The sequence below is a fragment of the Grammomys surdaster genome, unplaced genomic scaffold (assembly GCF_004785775.1).
Source record: "Grammomys surdaster isolate TR1022 unplaced genomic scaffold, NIH_TR_1.0 63, whole genome shotgun sequence".
Taxonomy (NCBI): Eukaryota; Metazoa; Chordata; class Mammalia; order Rodentia; family Muridae; genus Grammomys; species Grammomys surdaster.
In genome coordinates, this window is record NW_021604565.1 from 4259440 (window position 1) to 4280010 (window position 20571).

The window sequence follows — 20571 nt, forward strand, 5'->3', positions numbered from 1 at the left end:
AAATGCACACACACAAATGCACACACATACACAAATGCACACACACAAATGCACACACACACAAATGCACACACACACAAATGAACACACACAAAAATGCATACACACACAAATGCACACACACACACTAGTCAATAATTGAGACTTTTGTTTCATTACTATGTTTTCAATCTATGTTTAATGAACAGGGTCAAAAAAATAAACAACAAAGAAATAACCCTAAAGATGGCACAAGTAACAGATTAGTGGATTCATGGATAATGGACTAATATCCAAATAGATAAAGGGCACTACTTAGTAATAAGAAAGAAAATTATTTAATTTAAAAATATAAAAAGTATCCAAACAGACGTTTCTAAAAGACGACATGCAAGTAACCAACAGAGAGCACAGCATCAACAACAACAGTCAGAAACCACTAATCATCTGAAGAATAAAAATTAAATGGGAAATGCCACCTGCTGCCTGTTCAAAGCACAAGAGGCAAGTCCAGGTAAGGTACAGGACAAAAAAAGAGCCTTGTGCAATGTTGGTGAGGAAGGATATTTGCACTGCCACTAAAGGTGTTTCTCCAAATCAAAAGTTCAGCCATCACATTAGTTAGCAAGACCAGAAGCAGCAAAATCAGTGTTTCAAAGACATTGATGGGCTCCCATAGTTACTGTAGGACTAGTCGAAATGACCAAGAAACATGTTTAAAAAGAGTCAGTCACACACACACACACACACACACACACACACACCACATATACTTAGTTCTTAAAAAGAAGGCAATTTCATCATGGATAAACCTGAAGGACATTATGCTAAATGAAGTAAGCTAAGTGCAAAAGATGGCCACACTTCATGATACCTTTCAAAAGTGCAATCTGATGAAGTTGAACTCAGAGAAGAGAACAGAATGATGACTCTCAGGCTACTTGGATGAGGGTGGAGAGACAGGGGAGAAGAGAAACAAAAATTCTAAAGATTTATTGTAAGATGGTGAGTATAGTTCATATGTGCCAGAGTCCTGAAAACTGCTAAAAACTGTAAATGTTCTCTGGGGGAAAAAAGGAAAAGAAAAAAGATATAGATATTTCATAATTTATAAGTATTTCAGAATAATGAGTTATATGCTATCAGTGTATGCAATCTTTGTCAATTCCAAATTTTAATTAATTATAATACAGACGTATTTTGTAATTTTGGTCTGTGTACACACAGGCTAGATTTAAGTTACATCTGAGCTCTTGTGCTGCCACTCTGAAAAGCACACAAAGGCAGAGTTAATATGCTGTAGCTGGCCATCACTACAGCAGGACAGGTGACTCAACACTTTTCTGGCATCTCCTTTACAGATTTAGTTCAGATGGTGTCTTAGTCAGCATTCTATTGGGGTGAAGAGACACCTTCACCATGGCAACTTTTATAAAAGGAAGCGTTTAATTGAGGATCATCTTTGTTAGGGTTTTATGTCTGTGAATAGACACCAGGACCAAGGCAACTCTCATAAGGACATTTAATTGGGGCTGGCTTACAGGTTCAGAGGTTCAGTTCATTATCATCAAGGCAGGAGCATGGCAGCATCCAGGCAGGCATAGTGCAGGAAGAGCTGAGAGTTCTACATATTCATCTGAAGGCTGCTAGCAGAATACTGGCTTCCAGGCAGCTAGGATGGGGGTCTTAAAGCCCACACCCACAGTGACACACCTACTCCAACAGGGCCACACCTACTCCAACAAGGCCACACCTTTTAATAGTGTCACTCCCTGGGCTGAGCATATACAAACCATCACACTGACAGTTTAGAGGCTTATTGTGTTATCCTCGGGCTGGAAACACGGCAGCACACAGGGAAACGTAGTAACTGAGAGTTCTACATCTGCAGGCAGTAAAAAGAGAAGGAGCCACTGTGCCTGGCTTGAGTATTTGAAACCCTAAAGCCCACCCTCCCCCAAATGACACACATTCAGTTTAGTTCCTCTCAAGTAACACCACTCCCTAACGACCAAGTATATGAGCCTACGGGCCCGTCCCTATTCAAACCACCACAGATGGCACCAGCGTCCTATTGAGTAAGAAATTATTTACTTTAAAACCCAACATGTGCTTGGTTCTTTCTTCCACGGCATTGTATTGTCATCCTTTAAATGACTTCAGCCAGATGTCAGCCTGTTCTTCATTTTAGTCCTTCCAAGTATGTGACAACTTGTCAGAGCTTGTTATCACTATTCAAAATCATGAAGGGTGGGTACTCAGTAGCCAGTTTCTTGAAAGAAGGGTAGGTCTATGAAAGGGGTGGAGGGTAGGAAGAAAAGGGAAGAGAGGAGTTGGGAAGAAAGCAAGAGAATAAATTGCAGATTCTGTGAGCTCTGTGTGTAGTTTGGTCTCTGTCACTGTGACAGAACACTGATCAAAACCAACTCAGGAAGGAAAGGGTTTATTACAACTGGGAAGTTAAAATCCATCAAAAGAAGCCAGATCTAGAGCTCAGGCAGAAACCTGGAGGCAAGACATGAAGAGAGACCACTGAGAAAGATGGCTTAGGCTTACTGGTTTGCTCTCATTGCTTGTTTATATAACCCAGGACAACCTGCCCATGGTGGGCTGAGCCTCTCAACATCAATCATCAATCAAGAAAGTGCCCTCACAGACTTGCCTTCAGACCAATCAGATGGAGACATTTTCTCAATAGAGGCTTCCTCTTCCCAAATGACCCTAGCCTGTGTGAAGTTGATAAAATTGCACCCAGAAAAGTTTCTTATTGATTTGTTTTCCTGCAAATATTTGTTAAGAATTCAGGAATTCTAAAGACCACTATTTCTTATGACCACTTTATAATAATAAAGTCTTCCATTTGAATCTGAAAATTTTGTTTTATTTTATAAAATTAGTATTTCACCTGAGAACAGGCTACGAAACATATTCATTTTGACTAGAAGGTTAGGATGGACAGAGGGCACTTCTTATTTATGTCTGTAGCATGTATATAAAGTAACTCTAAAATTCCAGTCCCTGTTGGGAGCCGGCGCCTAGCCGAAAGCGGCTGTCATCTCTGCAGCCATCTCAGGCCATATACCCTGACAAGAGACTTGTTTTCAACAGCCCACAACAGCTGAGCACACTCTGATAAACATCTTGTTTTTCTCACATATCTTGTTTTGCTTTTTAGTGCCCCAGCTGCAAGGTGCACGTGGTAAAGTGTATAAATACCCAGGATCTCCTTTTGATAAAAGGAGACTTGACCGGACCCTCTGTCTTGTCTCCATTCTTCGAATCTCTTGCTCCTCCATCCCCACTCTCTCTCTTGCTAGACCCTGTTGACTGACTCAAATGGACCAGAGCACTCTGGTACCCAAATGTGGGGCATCGTGGAGCAGCATGGGCCAGGACATCTGGCATCCCAATGTGGAGCACAGGCCGGAGCAGTTCCCTTAAATACTTATGCACAAAACATGCAAGCACATATACTCACATAGGTTCTAAACTTGAGCCCCTATGCTGATTAACAAAATCCTGGAAAATGTTGTTTTCTCTTTTTCAATCTGCATAAGTTTTCCTTTTAATATTTACTAGATTTCCTTTAATATTTACTAAAACTTGCTAATATTGAAAATACACTAATTTAATATTTGCTAATCACTAATTAATGATTCTGGCCAGGGTGCAGGTAGAGAAGAGGATGACCATTGGGAACTTGATCCTCCTCCTCCTCCTCCTCCTTCTCCTCCTCCTCCCCTTCTTCCTTTTCCTCCTTCTCCCCCTGAGGAGAGAGGGTCGCAAGGATGGAAGGACTAGGAAATGAGTATGATGAGGTACATTATGTAAAATTCCCAAATAATCAATAAAAATATTATGTTGGAGAAAAAGAAATTGATTCTTTAAATCAAAGTATCAAAAAAAGTCTACTAGATATTCCGATTCTAGGAGAGAAGAGAAGGAAAGTGGGTAGACAAGGAAGGCAGAAAGAGTGGAGGGAGGGAGAGGAGGGAGGAAAGTGGGTAGACAAGGAAGGCAGAAAGAGTGGAGGCAGGGAGAGGAGGGAGGAAAGTGGGTAGACAAGGAAGGCAGGAAGAGTGGAGGGAGGGAGAGAAGAGAAGGAAAGTGGGTAGACAAGGAAGGCAGAAAGAGTGGAGGCAGGGAGAGGAGGGAGGAAAGTGGGTAGACAAGGAAGGCAGAAAGAGTGGAGGGAGGGAGAGGAGGGAGGAAAGAGGAAGATGCAGCAGAAAGAACTCTGAGCCCTACAGAACATTCTCCTGTGATGGGTAGTTCATCCCTCCAGTGCAGCAGCTGGTAGATGTGCAAGAATCCTCTTCTTCCTCATCATGCACACGCACATCTTCCTGCAACCCTCCTCTTGAGCTTGTGAAGCTCCCGCTGGCGGTGGGGCTGTCCCATCTGATTTCTTGCCCCACTGTGGGGCTGGATTGAGTTTCTCTTTTCTGGGTTCAATGTACAATGCTGTGTGCTGTAAGAAAGCATAGATAGATTACCACATTTGTATCACTAAACTATCATCCTCAGGGCCATCCTAGACTAATGGAATCAAACTGTTGGGACAAAGGTCCTGCTGTCCTGTCCAGAAGGCCTCCCTTCAGCTGCTAACTTCCCAGAAGCTCAGGGACCCTAGCTCAGAAATCCTAAAGGAGGATGGATATCTGTGGAAGGAATATTGACCAAGTGGCCTTTTAAAACATGAGGAGCCCTGTCTTTACACACCAGCCCCTCACAGCACCTCTCTGCTTAGCACACTGATCTTGACCTAACCAGAGATAAAAACCAGTGACAAGAATCTGTGTAGACTTTCTAGATGAGCTTTTCTCCTCGTCCTGCAGGAGGTGTACATACAGAGAAAAAGCAGGGGTTACTTTCAATTTTGTGGTCAGGTTTTCAGTGTGATTAAGAAGCTTGTCTTGCCTTCTTTGTTATCCATCCATAACAAGAAAAGAATGTTTCATACCCAGTCAGAAGTAAGTGAAATGTGTTCTAATCTCACTTTGGGAAGAAGATGTTGAAGGAACAAACCACTGGAGAGTAATCAGTACTGACTGTGGGACTGGTGGCTTATAAAGACCCTGGTCTGTGCCTTAGTGCAGGATAGTAGATTTCCTAATTAGCTTTCACGGAAAGCAGTTGAGTCTGTGTCCACCAAACTATGAAAGGCTGATGGGAGAGAAAGTAAATAACTGAACAAGCAGGTTGGCTGACACTAGTTCACATTTGTTCTTGGTAAAAGAGAGCCGCAGTTGGCAAGGGACGGCAAGGTGGGCTTTCTGTTGTTTGTGACAGTGCTCCACTATGCAGCCTTCACTGGCATAGACTTACTATATAGCCCAGGCTAGCCTCAGACTCATGAGATCAATCAAAGTTTTGCACCACCACACCTAGCCTGGAAGGCCATGCTGTAATAGCTACCTTTGTATTTTCCAGTTTGGGTTGCTTTGCACTGATGTAACAAGATACATAGGCTTCATTAACTGACTGATTTTTGTGTACATAAACACAAAATATGACATACGAGTGTCAATTTCAATGTCTGAGCCATGTCATTTTATGAAGACATAATTTTTTTCTCTCATTTTTAGTAGTTTAAAATTTGTGCCAAATTTTAAATTCATAATTTTTCCATCAATCACTATTTAGGGCTGCAATCTGAGAACTGGGGAGGCAGAGAGAGATGAATAGATTCCTAGGGCTCCCTCATGACCACCCAGCCTAGTGGAATTGGTGTAATCACAGTCAACCAATGAGAGAGCCTGATTCAAAGAAGTAAGTGAATGGCCTCCCGGGCACAACGCCTGAAGTTGACATTTGACTTCCGCATGCACTTCATTGGAAATTGATAAAATCTACAGGTGATTATTTCTCAATCATGGTAGAAACTGCAATTTTTTTTTTCAGGAAATTTATAACTATTCTGTACTTGCTTCTGGCTCACTGACCTGCACCCCAGGAACCTTGTCTAAAAGCTAAATAGACTTCACTATATACTTGCTAAGTCAAATTCTCCTACTAAATATCTTTCTAATACTTATATATTTAGAATAGACTATATCTGTGAATATGTGAGAATGAATCCATTCTTTTCTTCTGTATCCTTGCAACCTTTAAATATCTGGTGTCCCCTCTCTCCCTTCCTACACCAATATTTCCACATTGTAAACACATTATCTGATTCTGTCTCTTTAGTCATGAATATAACAACTTTTTGATGATCATCAATAAGTTGACCAAATGGTTGATGGTATTTGATCTCCCAAAAATGTTTCTGTCCATTGAGGCAAATACATCTTCACTCCATTCTGCATTTGTCAATGAAACACCATTCTTCAGAAGACACAGCGAAAAGCATACAATGTGCTCAGAAGTGGTGACTGCTGCCATGCTAACACAGGAAGGAAAGCACAGTGGTCCAATGTAATCAACTGTAAAAAGGTTTTAAAAAGCCAACAAACCAAATAAAGCTTGTTATGACAAAAGAGTACACATAGGGTAGCACGACCTCAGTGTTGCTGGAACATTATCAGAATGCTGCAGTTTTCAAACTCCTGGGCACCCAGATGCCACTGGGAACCTCCAAAGAGTCAAGAACCGGAGCAGGAGAGGGGGAGGGGGGATTCGGCTTAGCTCAGGGTGAGTCCCATGAATACGGAGAAGCTTAAGTCTTCGCAGCTCTGTATGAAGAAGGCTTCCCCCTATGGTGATCCTTGAAGAAGGAGACAGTCCTTGCTTGTCCATATTGTTTAATCATGGTGGAAAACGGATGCATATGACTTACTCAGGGTGAACCAGAGGCTAAATACCTTTTACAGGAAGGAATGTCCAGGAAGGGAAGTTTATTGGCTAGACTCTCGGGGTCCATCTAGATACTTCATTAGCATGAAGAACTCTGGGTTTCTGTGTTACATGACCAGTTGTCATGGTTCTCTTAGTGGGGTATTGTGGTAACGTGCTCCAGGACAGGAATCTGGTTGGGAACAGATTCAAATGCCTGTTCTCAATTATGAGAATTTCTGGGATTCCTTAATCTGCTTGATCTTACCAGTTTTTCTGTCTGGTGACAGAGTTTCACTTGCCTCACAGGAGTGCACCCACACCATCAAGGACCCATCTGGACGCCCAAGCTCTCAGGCAAGTCTGGTTCTGTCCTAAAACAAGTACCAGCAAGTTACAGTAGTGGGAGTCAACACTCAAGTGCAGAACAAGTGTGTGTGTGTGTGTGTGTGTGTGTGTAGTGGGGTTAGGTGGGAAACCCAGACTCATATTTTCCTTCTGAAATGTAGTTTGCTAATACTGAGGACTGTGGTCTGTCCCCAGTATTGGTTCTTCCTTTATTTCCAGCTTTTAGTCTTTCCCCATCCCTGTTTAGTGTGATCATAAGATTGTTCTCTGGCCAGTGAAATGTAGGTGGACATTTCTTCTGTCAGATTCTTCATAAATGAACTAGAATACCCTTGTGACTACTCTTCACCTCTTGTTTTCATCTACACCTGGAACACAGTTGTGATTAAGACACAAGAGTAGAGACAGTGTGATGGACTGAGATAAGGCTGTGTTTCCCAAGGATACTTTGGACCATGACTACCAAATCAAAACTGCCTTGTTTACCTCTGGAGTCATAGGAAAGACACAACTCTTCATGTCCGAGCCACTGGTATCCTAGGACTAAATGCTAGGTAATGAAACCTAATCTCAAAAACTGTAAATGGGAAAATGGCTATGATGAGACCTACTTGCAATCTCAGCAACTCAGGAGACTGGGATAGTCAGATCACAATTCAACTCTAGCCTCCACTATGTAGTAAGACACCTATCTCAAAAAATATCTACCATCTACGTATTTATCTATCCACCTATTCATATATTAGAAGCCAAGATACAAATGGAGTTTTGTAAACGGTTTAGGTAAAGGGTTCTAGCATGTTTCTAACTTTCACAACAGATAATCCACCTCTATGCTCTTATCTGGAGACATAATTCAGTTCTGGATCTAGAACATGTCTCTGTTCCGTGAGATCCTTCATGAGAACAGAGCACCTATGCAAGATGGCCTCTCCTGGAATTGGAAGTAGCTTTGGTCTATAGGGTAAAGACAGGGGATATGGGTTGTATCTAATTAAATCATCTCAATGTTAGCAGTAGGTACTGTATTGTATTCTCAAAGCAGATAAATATTCAGAAGGTCATGGAATTTTCCACTTCTTGCATATCAGTTTGGCTTCATCCAACTCTTAATGTTGAACATTGTTTTCCACTTCCTAAATGTATCAGAATCCTCCATTGTTTATATTGATTTCCTTTGTCTACCTACCCCCAAGAGAGTTTTTGAGAAAAATAGAACAGTGTGCAGTGGATTAAAGTGTCTCTTCCTCACAGCCTCCTATTTTTATGTCGCACATTGACAGAAAAGGGAAGCTGCATTGAATATTCCAGGATATCCTCTCCTCTCCAGGCTTCTTGTTCTTGTATGTAGATGTCAACCTTCCCACCTTAGTGCTCTCGATCTAAGCACAATGTGAATCCCACCTATCACCGTCCTGCAATAAATCCAGATGTTTTCTTCTTTCTTCTTTAGGCAACACCATCTCATTTTTGACCTTTCAGCCACTAATGGTAATGTTTCTCCTTTCGAACTTCCACATCACGGCTGTTGTTTTTAAATGTCACAGGCTTATCTGATGAACTTGGCATAGATTCATTATCTTGCTTCATTCTGACCTGTATTGGATCATTAGGAATACAAATTACAGTTTGTCCTGGTTCTATAATCCTGTATGTGTGTATATTTATATACAGGAGGATATCAGTTTTATGATCTTCTATATATCCAAATTTTACAAAGGAAAGCAAGTTTTTATAAGATTTCCTCATTATGTTTACCTGACATCTCTGAAAACTATTTCCAAGAAATCCAGGAAGATGTGATTTCTTTTATTTATCCTTATGTAATGACAGCTGCATAGATCAATGACTGGTAAGCCATGCTTCTGGAGGACACATGGACATTTTGTTCCTTTAGTTGCCTCTAGTGGTAGCATAATGTGGAGACAGAAGGACCAGGACTACATAGCTTGTGTTATGTAACCTTGTTTTTAAATCATAATAATGAGGAATAGAAGCAAGAAGTGCTATCTACCGAAGCTTCACAAACAAAACCGTGGAGTAAAGATACCTTTGTATAAATGCCTTTTAACATGCACTTATATACGTAAGAAGAAAACTTTAGTTAGCTGGTATAACTACTGGACAAAGTCTACATGAAATTCAGTGAAGAGTGCATGAAGGAGAGGCAAGTTTTGCATAAACAATAGACATTCTTGAAGCCATGTTCTGATCGACATCAACCTGAGGTTACCAGGGTCAAGAAGTCATTGAAGCAATTTGCTATAATTTATAGGATTTTGACTTTGTATTGATAGGATCCAGAATCTGAGGTATACATATTTCCAGCCCTAGTTGACAATTCCAGCTGAATGCAGATTATATAGCCACAAATATAAATGGAGGTATCAAGTAAGTGAGCCGAGATCCACCCCATGACCCCCACCCCGCAATGCGTATCTTTATCTTAGTAACTTTTAGTGTTGTCCTGTTTATGTTATTTCTTTCAATAACTAACAGATTTCATCTTTTGCATGAAGACTTTCCTGTCTTTTCAGCTGGACAAAGTTGTTCCCTTTTTGAGAAACAATTACTTCATGGCTCAAAATTTCATCACAGTGAAAACAAATTCATAAATTAGAAAATTTTATAAATTGCATATCTGTTAAGGCATATGCATTCAGAGCATTTAAAGAAGTCATGAAAATCAACAATAAACTATATTTTTAAATGAGCAAAAGTTTAAACAAAAATTGTCCAGAGAAGATAAGCGCTCAATGAGCATGTGCAAAGATGTTAAATGCTTTGTATTTATGGAAATCAAGTCAGAATGAGCACAGCCACTAGAATGGACACCAGCAAGTGTTGGAGAGGATAGAAAGAAACAGTAGCCTTCATACAGCAAAATGGTACAGCTTCTTTGTAAAATAACTGGACAGGAGTTGAAGCGTTACCATCCAACTGTCAATCCTACCCTTAAAATTACCTTAAAAATCTAAAAACATATGTCCCCAAACTCTGTATATGAATTTTTATGGTGGACTTATTCAGAATTGCCTAAAAATAGAAACAACTGTCAAATCCTTTAAGAGACATAGGCACAAATAAATGTGATTTATTTGATACAATGGCCTACTCCTCAGACATACAAGGAATGGAGTCCTGATGTTAGCTACAATGCTGGCAATGTTAAGTGAAGGAAGCCAGAAAACAAAAGCCCAAATGCTGTGATTCGATTTTTATGAAATTTCCAGAATGAGCAAATATAAAGGGAGAGAGAAAGTAGATTAGAGACAGAGAGCAGCTGCCAGGGGCTGAGAAGGAGAGTAACCACTAACGGAGAGGAGGTTCTGTTTAGGTGTGGTACCATGTTCTGGTAGTAGACAGTAGTGAGTGTTGTACAACTTGGTGAGTGTACTGGGAGTCTCTAGATGGTAAACAGAAAGTAAACTGTACAAGCATAGCTGGAGACTGGGATGGGAGCTCATTCAGGAAAGTGCTGGCCCTGCAAGCAGGTGAATCTGAGTTGGATTCCTCAGAAGACAGTTTTTAAAATCTAGGTCCCACCGTGCTTGCCTATAAACCCAGCTCTGAGGCAGTGAAGACAGGAGGATCTCCAGAGCTCCCTGGGTAGTCTGTCTAGAGAAATAAGTAAGCTCTAGGTTCAGTGAGAAATCTTATCTCAAACTATAAAGTGAGGAGAGATTAAGAAGATATATTATGTCAACCTCTGGGCTCTAAAACACAAACACACAAAGAGACAACTGCATATGCACACAGATATGTAAAGAAGCACATGAACACACATAGACACACAGACACACACACTTCTCCCTTTCCGGTGTTTCACTAGAAACATTGACCTGAACACCCGAGAGGGAGGGTTCTGAGAGGGAACTGGAGCGGATGAACCATCTGACAGGTAGACAATCTGGCCAGCCTCAGTATAGAGGAAGCATCCCTGCTTCTCTTCCCCTTGTGTTGTTACCTTATTCATTCTTCTCCAGGCTGCCCTGGGGCAGGGGAAGTGGCATGTCAAAGGGAGTGTGAACGAGTGCATACACAACTGCTGGTTGCTTCCCAGATGGATCACTGCAGGATGGAAATTCCCCATAATCACTCCAAGCTGGTGGTGACAGCCACAGAAGGTGTCAGGAAGCAGAAGGAAATGTATTTGACAACTGTTTTTTATTAATTATCTACGGCTCACACAGCATGTCAGTATAGAAACACCTTGTTCCAGTGAGCCCAAACTAAAGCTCACCAGCACCCTAGTATGCAACTTACTTGTCTCACTACTTTTTCAAGACATATGGGCAAGGCAACTTAAGAAAGGAAAAGTTTGTTTCCATTCCACTGGTAACCATAATCCATCATGCAAGGCAGGTCAGGGCAGCAAGAACTTGAGGCTGGTCATGTTTCTGCAGTCAGGAGCCCAATTTAGGAATGGTTCTGTCCACAGTTAGAGAGAGTCTTCCCATCTGGGTTGATCTAGAAACTCACACAGGTTTATTAGATGTCAAATTGACAATAAAGTATTAACCGTTCTACCTAGTCAAAGCATTTCAAGAGCACTCTCCTACCTAAGACAATCTACCGCTGGATGCCCTGAGCTGAGCCTAAGCGGATGCCCCTGAGTTCTACATTTAATGAATAAGTCAAGACACCTGCCTTGACTTCCCTTCATGCCTAGGCAGGAATGACACATTATTCCAGGAAGCAACTGGCACCAGGCTACCCTGCTTCCTGTGTAATCACTTCACAGGAGACAGGGGAAGGATGGCACTGATGTCAGAGAGCAGGAGGTGACTTATGCTGGCTGCAGAGCCACAGACACTGGCTGACTGTTGACTGCATATAATCTCTATCTGCCAGCACACACCCAGACTTCCTCCATCTTGGGCCACCTCTCCAACCACACCTGCTCCCAAGAGATTGCCTGGCAGTTATTCCCAGCCCCCAGTCCTGTCAGTCAAAGCAGAACGGGCTTCTTCATCTCAGCCTTTATGATCCAGGCAAGGATCTTTGAGACTCTGGCTCCTTAGGGAATTGATAACAGCATGTTAAATGACAATAAATTTACTACAAATGCCCACACTACATACTTCTTTGCATGCAAAACTTTGGCATTTGATTTTTGTTGTTGTTGTTTTTTTATTATTTTCCAAGATGCATTATAATAAAACTGAATTTTTTCCAAAATTTAAATACATTTAACATTATTTTCACAAACTCTTCAACACTTTAACCTTAATTCCATTTCAAGAAGTGTCTTTTAATTTAATCTAACCTTTGAAACAAAATTTAAATTTAATTAAAGTTCATTTACAATTTAAATCAAATTTAATTTCAATTGAATTAAAATTTTAAATTTAAAAAGCAACAGAAATAAATCAGAATTGGCGAAGAATCTATCGAAGATCAGATGCTGTGATTTTGGTTTCTAATAAGCAATTCAAAACCAGAAAAGTGAAACACAATTTGAAGAAAGTTTCAATGTATAACACTGCTCTACAAACAGGAATTAATGTTTAGAAATCAATACTTTAACAAACTAGATATTTCATATCTTAGTCATTAATTGTTATTCGGCCAACACTAAATTGTAAATGAAAGATTAAAACATAATCTGAAAAACATAAAAATGTAAATGTTAACAAGTTAGCAAGTTGAAAGCATGATTTAAGAGTTGAGAACAAAAATTAGCATATACTGAAAATTTTAATTACATCACTCTACAGGAACAGCTTTCTAAGCTGTTGCTCCACTCACCTTAGAACTGCCTGCTCTCAGCAGAGCCCTCTAAGACTTCCCAGCAGGCTTCCCAGCACTGCGACCCTTTAATACAGGTCCTCATGTTGTAGTGATCCCAACCGTACAGTTACTTTCATTGGCATTTTGTGACTGTAATTTTGCTACTGTAATGAATCCTAAAGTAAATGTCTGTGTTTTCCAGTGCTTTTAGGTGTGAAAGGGTCATTGACCCCAAAGGGTCGTGACCTATAGGCTGAGAACCACTGTTCTAGGACATTTGTCAGAGAAAATAGCTGCAAGTTCTAGACAAGTTGGAAGCTGTGAACCCCAGGTCTCACAAAGGCGGGACCTCTAGAGGAAGATGCTACAATAACGACAGAAAGTAGAAAGCAGAATTCCTTCCTTCCACCCAAGACTGTCCGGACCACGTCTCCTCAGCAGCTCCAATGAAGTAACTCTCCATACCTAAAGTGCCTGCTTTCAATTCTCTACAATTCTACCCTACTTTCAGGAAGTGTAGGGAAGGCCCATCAAAGGAGGGTCAACTGCTAGGCTGAATCTTGCTTTAGTCATAACTTCTCAGCTCTAATGAAAAACTGGGGGTCTGAGGGATTTGCCAAATGAACAAAGACAAAATTAATAATAATAAAAAAAAGTGAAATGGCTTTTGAAGTTTTAAAAACAATGGCTTAACTCTGCTACCAGTGATTAGAAATGCTTTCTGTACATGGCAGTGTCCTTCCCTTGACAGAGCTCACAGGAGCTGTCCCAGCCCAGCAGCCTCACAGATTAAAGAAAGAGCCAGAGGACCATGGAATCCTGGGAAGACACAGGAGAGACACCAAAGAAGGGTGGACAGCAGAGGCCGGGATGAGAAGGCAGCATAAAGTACTGGCAGGAAACCAAGACGGGGGCTCAAAGACACCAGAGCTGAGGGGAGCACCACATGTGATGGGCGTGTGAATAGATACTTCGGAGTAGGTAGATTCAGTGTAGAGGGGTGCACCACAGAGAACCGGGCTGGCTTAACATAGGGCTGTAGAGTCAATATGTTCCTTCCCGTAAGGAGCCACCAGATTCCCTTCATTCATTCACAAATCTTCTGGGTAGCCCTCTGGATTCCACTTTCCCTTTTGGGTGGATCCTCACCTGAGCCAGCGAGCAGGATCAGTGTGAGTCAGAGTACCTAGGGGCTCTGAACATGCTCACTGATTGAGACCTCCCAACATTTACTTCCACTGGTGGGAAGCATCTGGAAGGCTGTGATACCAGACATGTTAAGCACTAGCAGTAGAGACAGGAAATGAAGAGCACTTCCGCCCACAGAACTGTGCGCAGAGATGCCGTTTCTCCACACAGATGGTCCTCACACTTTCCTAGGAAACCACTTGTCCCCAAAGCAAAGAGTGAAACTATAGAGTTGAGAACTGGGCTGCTGTCTGTGACCGGGAATTGATTACGGAGTTCTGTCTATTGGGATCCTCCAGTGCTCTGGGAAGTGTGGAATAAATTAAGCCTCGCTCAAACTTTTTCCTTCCTCATGTTTACAATTTTGTACAAACTAATTCATAGTTTGTTCTTTTGTAATCATTTCCATTTCACTGGCCTTTTTCTGTTTTATAATTTGTAGCCATGGCAAAACTCTTTTTTCCATAACATTTTTATTGATCACTTGGTAATTTTACATCATGATCCCTGATCCATCTGTTAGCAGTTTGCCCAACAGTTACCTGACAACAACCAGGTGTGCCTGACTCAGTATAAAAGAAGCTGGGGAGGGGGGGCTCTGCTCTCTCTTGTTCTCTTGCCTTCCTGCTCCTTCTGTCCTCTCATCCCTTCTCCCCACCTCACTTTCCTTCCCCCTCTCTCTCCCAGTACTCATGGCAGGCCCCTACTTCTCTGCTCCCTCCCTCCCTCTCTGTCTCTGTCTCTCTGTCTGTCTGTCTGTCTCTCTCTCTCTCTCTCTCCCTCCCTCCCTTCCTCCCTCCCTCTGCCTGTCTTTGTCTCTACTCTCTCAACTCCCCTCCCCATGCCCTGAATAAACTGTTCTATACTGTACCATGTGACTGGTTCCTCAGGGGGAAGAGATACCTCAGCATAGGCCCAAGGAGACACCCCCTCACCTTACCGCACCTCCACCAATCATATTCCTTTTCTCCTTATCTTTTATAAAACACAACAGCCTCACTTCCCAGTTCTCTCAGGGCCTCTTCCACTGACCCTTAGGAGCGCCCCCCCCCCCCCCCCCCCAAAAAAAAGAAGAGGGAAAGAAGTCCAACTTGTATTGCATACATACTCACCGGGCATAGGCAAACTCCCTGTGGCCAGCCCCTTAAAGAAAACTGAGTGCTGTACCCAACCCAACACCACCTCCCAAGCCATCTGTTGTAGAGAGCACACTTCAACATCCTTATCACAGTTTAAAAGTTCTCTTCAATAAATTTCTGTCTAGGCAGTTACTCTGTGTGTGTGTCTGTGTGTGTGTGTGTGTGTAAGAGTTGTCACAAAAGTTTTCTATGTTCCTCTTTCTCAACTGTGAACTTACAATCATCATTACCGTGGCAAAAGTAGCTTCCTTGCCCTTTACAGTCAGCAAGATCATGGACTTACATATGTGTTCTGGTGACAGACTGGATTTGAGACATCCATGTGGTCTCCTGTGGCAGCACAGACCGTGGACATCAACCCGGCCCTCTGCCACTGCACAAGCCATGAACACTGTCATAGCCCTTGGAACCAGCACAGACCAAGGACATCCCCATGGCCACAGGAAGCTGCCCAGGTCACTTATAACAACACGGTCTCAGGTGGAAGCAGGTCCTTGGATATCACAGCATGGCCTCAGGTGGTGACCCAGACCAAGGACATTCCTATGGCCTTCTGCAGTAACTCAGGCCAGAGACACACACAAGGCTCATGGCTGCTGTAGGACCATGGACACACATTTGACCCTTGGGCTTCAGCCTCAGGGCAGCAGACCACAGATACCAATGTGCTCCAGGGGCAGCACTGACCATACAGACCTTCTGAGGTGGTCCAATCCAGAAAATGAACTGTTCTTCATCCCAGACATCCTATTACTGCTCTAAATCAGGGAGATTGTGTAGCTGGGCTGCAAGCTCCAGGCTGCCACACCCAATCCTGTCAACCCTGCTCTGCAATGACATTTCCCTGGTTCACCAGAGCCTTCTCCCATACCTGTTGTTGCCCTGATGCTAAAGTCTGACACTAGCGGAAAGCCCTGAGCTCAGTGTGAAATGCAGACTCCCTGTCAGTGAGGCTTTCTCTTGTAAAACTGGGGAACCCCAGATGTTATATCTGTAGAGTGTCACATAGCCTTAATTAGATCACAGGTTCAGCTTCCTTTCTCCCAGTAAGAACCCACTCAGATAGCACCTGAGATTCCTAAAATGCCTCCTCATGCTAATGAAGTGCCTAGGTACCTAAAGCCTTCAATTCAGCCAATGACCTTTGCCTATCCTGGATATTCCTGACTGCTTCCCTAAACCTGTGTAACCCTTGAATCACCCTAAGTAAAGTTGATGTGGTCCCCAAAGCTGGCCTTGGGGTGTTGTTTCTACTGTACATATTCACAGGACTTCCGAACCTCTTGTCTGTCCAATTATAGCTTGGCATGCAAATATTCATTGCAACTAGTCCAGTTCAGGGCGTCTATTTCTGAAGCACCATAAATACTGGACCATCGCCTAGATGCTGCTTCTCAGATGTTGCAATTGAGCAGAGTTTCTGGAGGCAGATTCCCTGTGAGCTCCTGGCTGGCCCACCTCCCTGCCTATCCTCCATGTCTGCCACCCCGAGGCTCACTAGGCTTGCCCTTTGTGCTTGCAGTGTGTTGCCCTGAGCTCTGTGTCTCCCAGCAAGGCAAGCAGCACTGGCTGTAGCTGCAGGGTTCCGTGCTGAGTGTCAGGGCACCTAAGGCTGGCCCTAGTCAACAGTGATTTGTTTCTGTGGGAGCTCCAGGGGCCAGCTCGTCTCCCCGCGGTTGGTGTTGGTAGCCCCATTACTAATAAGAAATGACTTCCGTGCTTGCAGCCTATTGAGACTCAGAAGCTAAGGGTACAGGGGTTCGTCACTGCCCAACCAGGGTTCCGTTCTGCTATCTTGCCTACAGATTTAGTGAGTCCATGTTTTAAAGCAGTTTCCCATGAGACTTGCCTTTGGTTTGGTTTGGTTTTGTTTTGTTTTGTTTGTTTTGTTTGTTTTGTTTTGTTTTGTTTTGGAGCTATTGTGGGCCCTACACTCTCCTTTTCTACCTCTATGTCACCCAGGGCTGGTGACAGCCACCACCATCTTTCTCCTCAGATTCCTGGATGCTGGGATTACAGGTATGTATGAGCACACCACTGTCACTTCTAGCATCTCATCCAATTTGCCAAATAGCTAATCTAAATAAACGCTCAGTATCCATGAGTTCAGGGCATATATGGCATCTCATTAAAAAATATATAATCGATTCTGATTTTTAATATAGATATGCTGGCTCATCAACCCAGGTGGGAATACTAAGAACTGTATCAAGTATAACTTTGAGAGACACAGAGGAAGGACAGTGGTCACCTCTGGCAATGCACCTCATGGGGGCAAGACACAGGAAGACACTTGGTTTCTGCCCACTGTCCAGGCCCATGGCCACTCTTCTGTGGCAAGATGACCATCTGCAGCAGGATCACACTTCTAGAGGCTCTTCTCAGAGGGAGTCTTCCTGGATCCCAGGACTGGGATGCCCGGGACTGGGGCTGGGAAGAGCAAAGTGGCTCTGGAAGCAGGGGAGCACTTAGGTGATCTCTTACATCTGTCAAGATACTTAAAACGAGCTCCCGCCAAGGAAGGGGTTGAACTTCATGATGACAACATTATGAACTTCACAGCTAGCACTACAGGAGTTTCTAAAGAGCTCTGGAAACTCTCTTAGGTTAATTTCCATGTGTCTTTCTATCCTTTAATGAAGTATTTACCTCCCTCTCTGATCCCTTGAGTGAGAAAGCACATGGGTTCCTAGTTCATCTGTGCAGCATTTTTCCTAAGCCAGCATCAATATTCCTGTCCCCAGTGTGCCCAAATAAGCTGTGTTAAGTAATGTGTACCAAGGACTGTGGCATAAGATTGCTCACTGGTGCTACACATATACTCTGGAAGCAATTTCTCAATAACCAGTACCTTCATGCACAGTGGGCAGAAACCACAAGAGCGTTAGAAACCCTTGCTCAGAAAGTGAAAGATCAGAGTGCCTGTTCTCTAAGTGCTGCTTACACCGAGGATTTGAACAGGCTTGTGTCTAAGATGCCACCTGTAAATTGTTACGGGAGAGGGGGAGGGAGAGGGAGGGAGAGAGGAACAGAGGGAGGGAGGGAGGAAGGGAGGGAGGGAGGGAGGAAGGGAGGGAGGGAGGGGGAGAAGAGAGAATGGCTATGACATATGACTTCACATTTGCACCTCTGACCCAGTTCTTCGCTCTGGGAGCCCTGCGGCTTCCCAACCTGGGCAGAAACTTCGGTAAAGCCACGCGGGGACATTGGAAGAGCTGCCTCTTTGGGATGTGGGATGTTCAAAGAGTTCTCATTTCCCAGAGAAAGAGAACTTGGTCTTGTACGTTCTTATCTGTAAAGAGCATTTCTCTCTGACTGGTTTGCAGAGTACCTCCAGTGTATCACTGACATGTGTGGTCAAAATGTCCCTTTCCAAGTGACGCTCAGCCTCAGCTCGCCTTACCTGGCTAACACTATTTACGGCACAGAAGACGATTGCTCTAGTACCTAAGAGCTCAGGCATGAGATGATAGTGGCTTGATTATTTGGGGGTTTGTCTTTTCTTTATTGCTCTTTCTGAAATTGAGATGAATTCATAAAGTAAAATTAGCAAAAAGGAATTTATTCGAAAAGTTAGTAGTTAGTAACCATTGTTGAGTACAAGTTTTTGACACTTTGACTCAAAAGCTCCAAAATACTTTTTTTTGGCAGCCACAGCATAAATGTATGATGAACATTCTTCTGCTAATCTAACAGAATTGGAATTTACAGTTTAAAAAAAATAAAGATGACAATTTGTAAGAGATACTCTTCTCTACAGAGATACGTGCCGATACACCCAGCACTCCAGAGTAAGACTGAGACAGGAGGATTGTAAGCTTGATTCCAGCTTTAGTTACATAGTGAGATCCTATCTAGAATCAAGCAAGATGCGGGGGTGGGGCTCCAGAAATGCTCCGTTTGCTTGACTCTCTTGGATTGCACTGTGATGTAACTTGTCCTGCAGACTTGCATCAGGTCAGTGGCTGGTCATGAGAAGGGCACGGCATGTCAGCGTGTGAGCCTTCGTCGTCACACACTCATCACTAGCACAGTTAGGCCTCCCATCCCTCTGTTCTTCAAACACTGTAACAGGTACTTCCTGCAAATGGAGTTAGAGGCTAAATGAGACTCATGTAAATACATGGAGCTATTTCAACAAGCAGTGCAGAGGACCAGAAAATGCTTCCTGCTGTGACATTTGTCTTACCGTGAAACAGAATGAACTAAGATGAGGATGTAACAGAGGAGCACAGTTACATTCCCATCTCTTCCTCCTGCTCCCAAGCCCCAGTGAGCTTCATTTTATCTATGGGGGCAGGGTGTCCTATGTCCAGGGCTAACAAGGAGTGCTTTGTGAGGAGCTTGCGAGCTCTGCCACCTCAGCAAGGAGAATGCCTGCATCCTGCCTAAGCAGGCAGGCAGAGCAGAGGGGAGGCGTGGTCAGGACTGACTCTACATCAGATCATTTCCCAGCCTTGCTATTGGCTCACAGAGCAGCCATCTGCTGCCACAGAACAAGCCAGTGCCTTGTTGGTTGGCCAGTACCTAGGGTCCAGAATCCTCCATTCACCATGCAGTGAGGTCACCATCACACCACTTTCACAGTCTGATCCAGCATGTGGCTGTGAACCTGTCAGCACATTCCTGGGAGAAGTGACTGTTTCAAAGATGATGGATTTGTTTTATAGCTCTCAGACCATACAGAGCACTGCTAACAGTGTTTGCAGTGTTAACAATGTTTGGAGAACTGCAGAGGGAACATACCAGCTCCCCTCACATACAGGATGGAAAGCAACCAGTGGTTCACTCCGCACTAGCTCCCCAAGGGAGCCATTTCTTCCCCCGTTTCCATCAGCGGCCAAATGTCATGCAGTGCAGAAACAGGTGGAGACAAACTTCTCACTTAGCACAGAGTATCTTGTAGGAAATTACACAGATGACATCAGCCTGCTCCAAGGAAAAGTGATTCTGTAATTAAAAAGAGGACAGCTTCCTCTGCTTTCCCCTGACTGATAGGTTTCTCTAAAAGACACACAGCGGGCTGTTATCAGCCAAGTTATGTCACTTATTTTGAAAAATCCTGGATTGGAAGGTAGGGGCCAAGAAGTAAATTTTTAGCCCAAATCCCAGTGAGTGAAGCTGTTTGCCAAGCAGCTCTGCATGTTCAGCCCCTGAATCCAACTCTACCCTAAATGGTCACTGGGTGGAGACTGTCTCCTACGTCCTGCCAGGTTCTTGTCCTGCCCTTCCTCACAAATGTGCAGGGAAGAGCGCTATGTATACAACAGGAAGACACTTTCATTAACAGCGTGGGCTTAACAATGTTTTGCTGATCAGGTCAGTCCAGATGACTTCTGGTGACCTGGAGGAGCCCAGAGCTTTTCTAATTTTCCTCTACTAATTGTGGCACCTACTGGGATGGTCA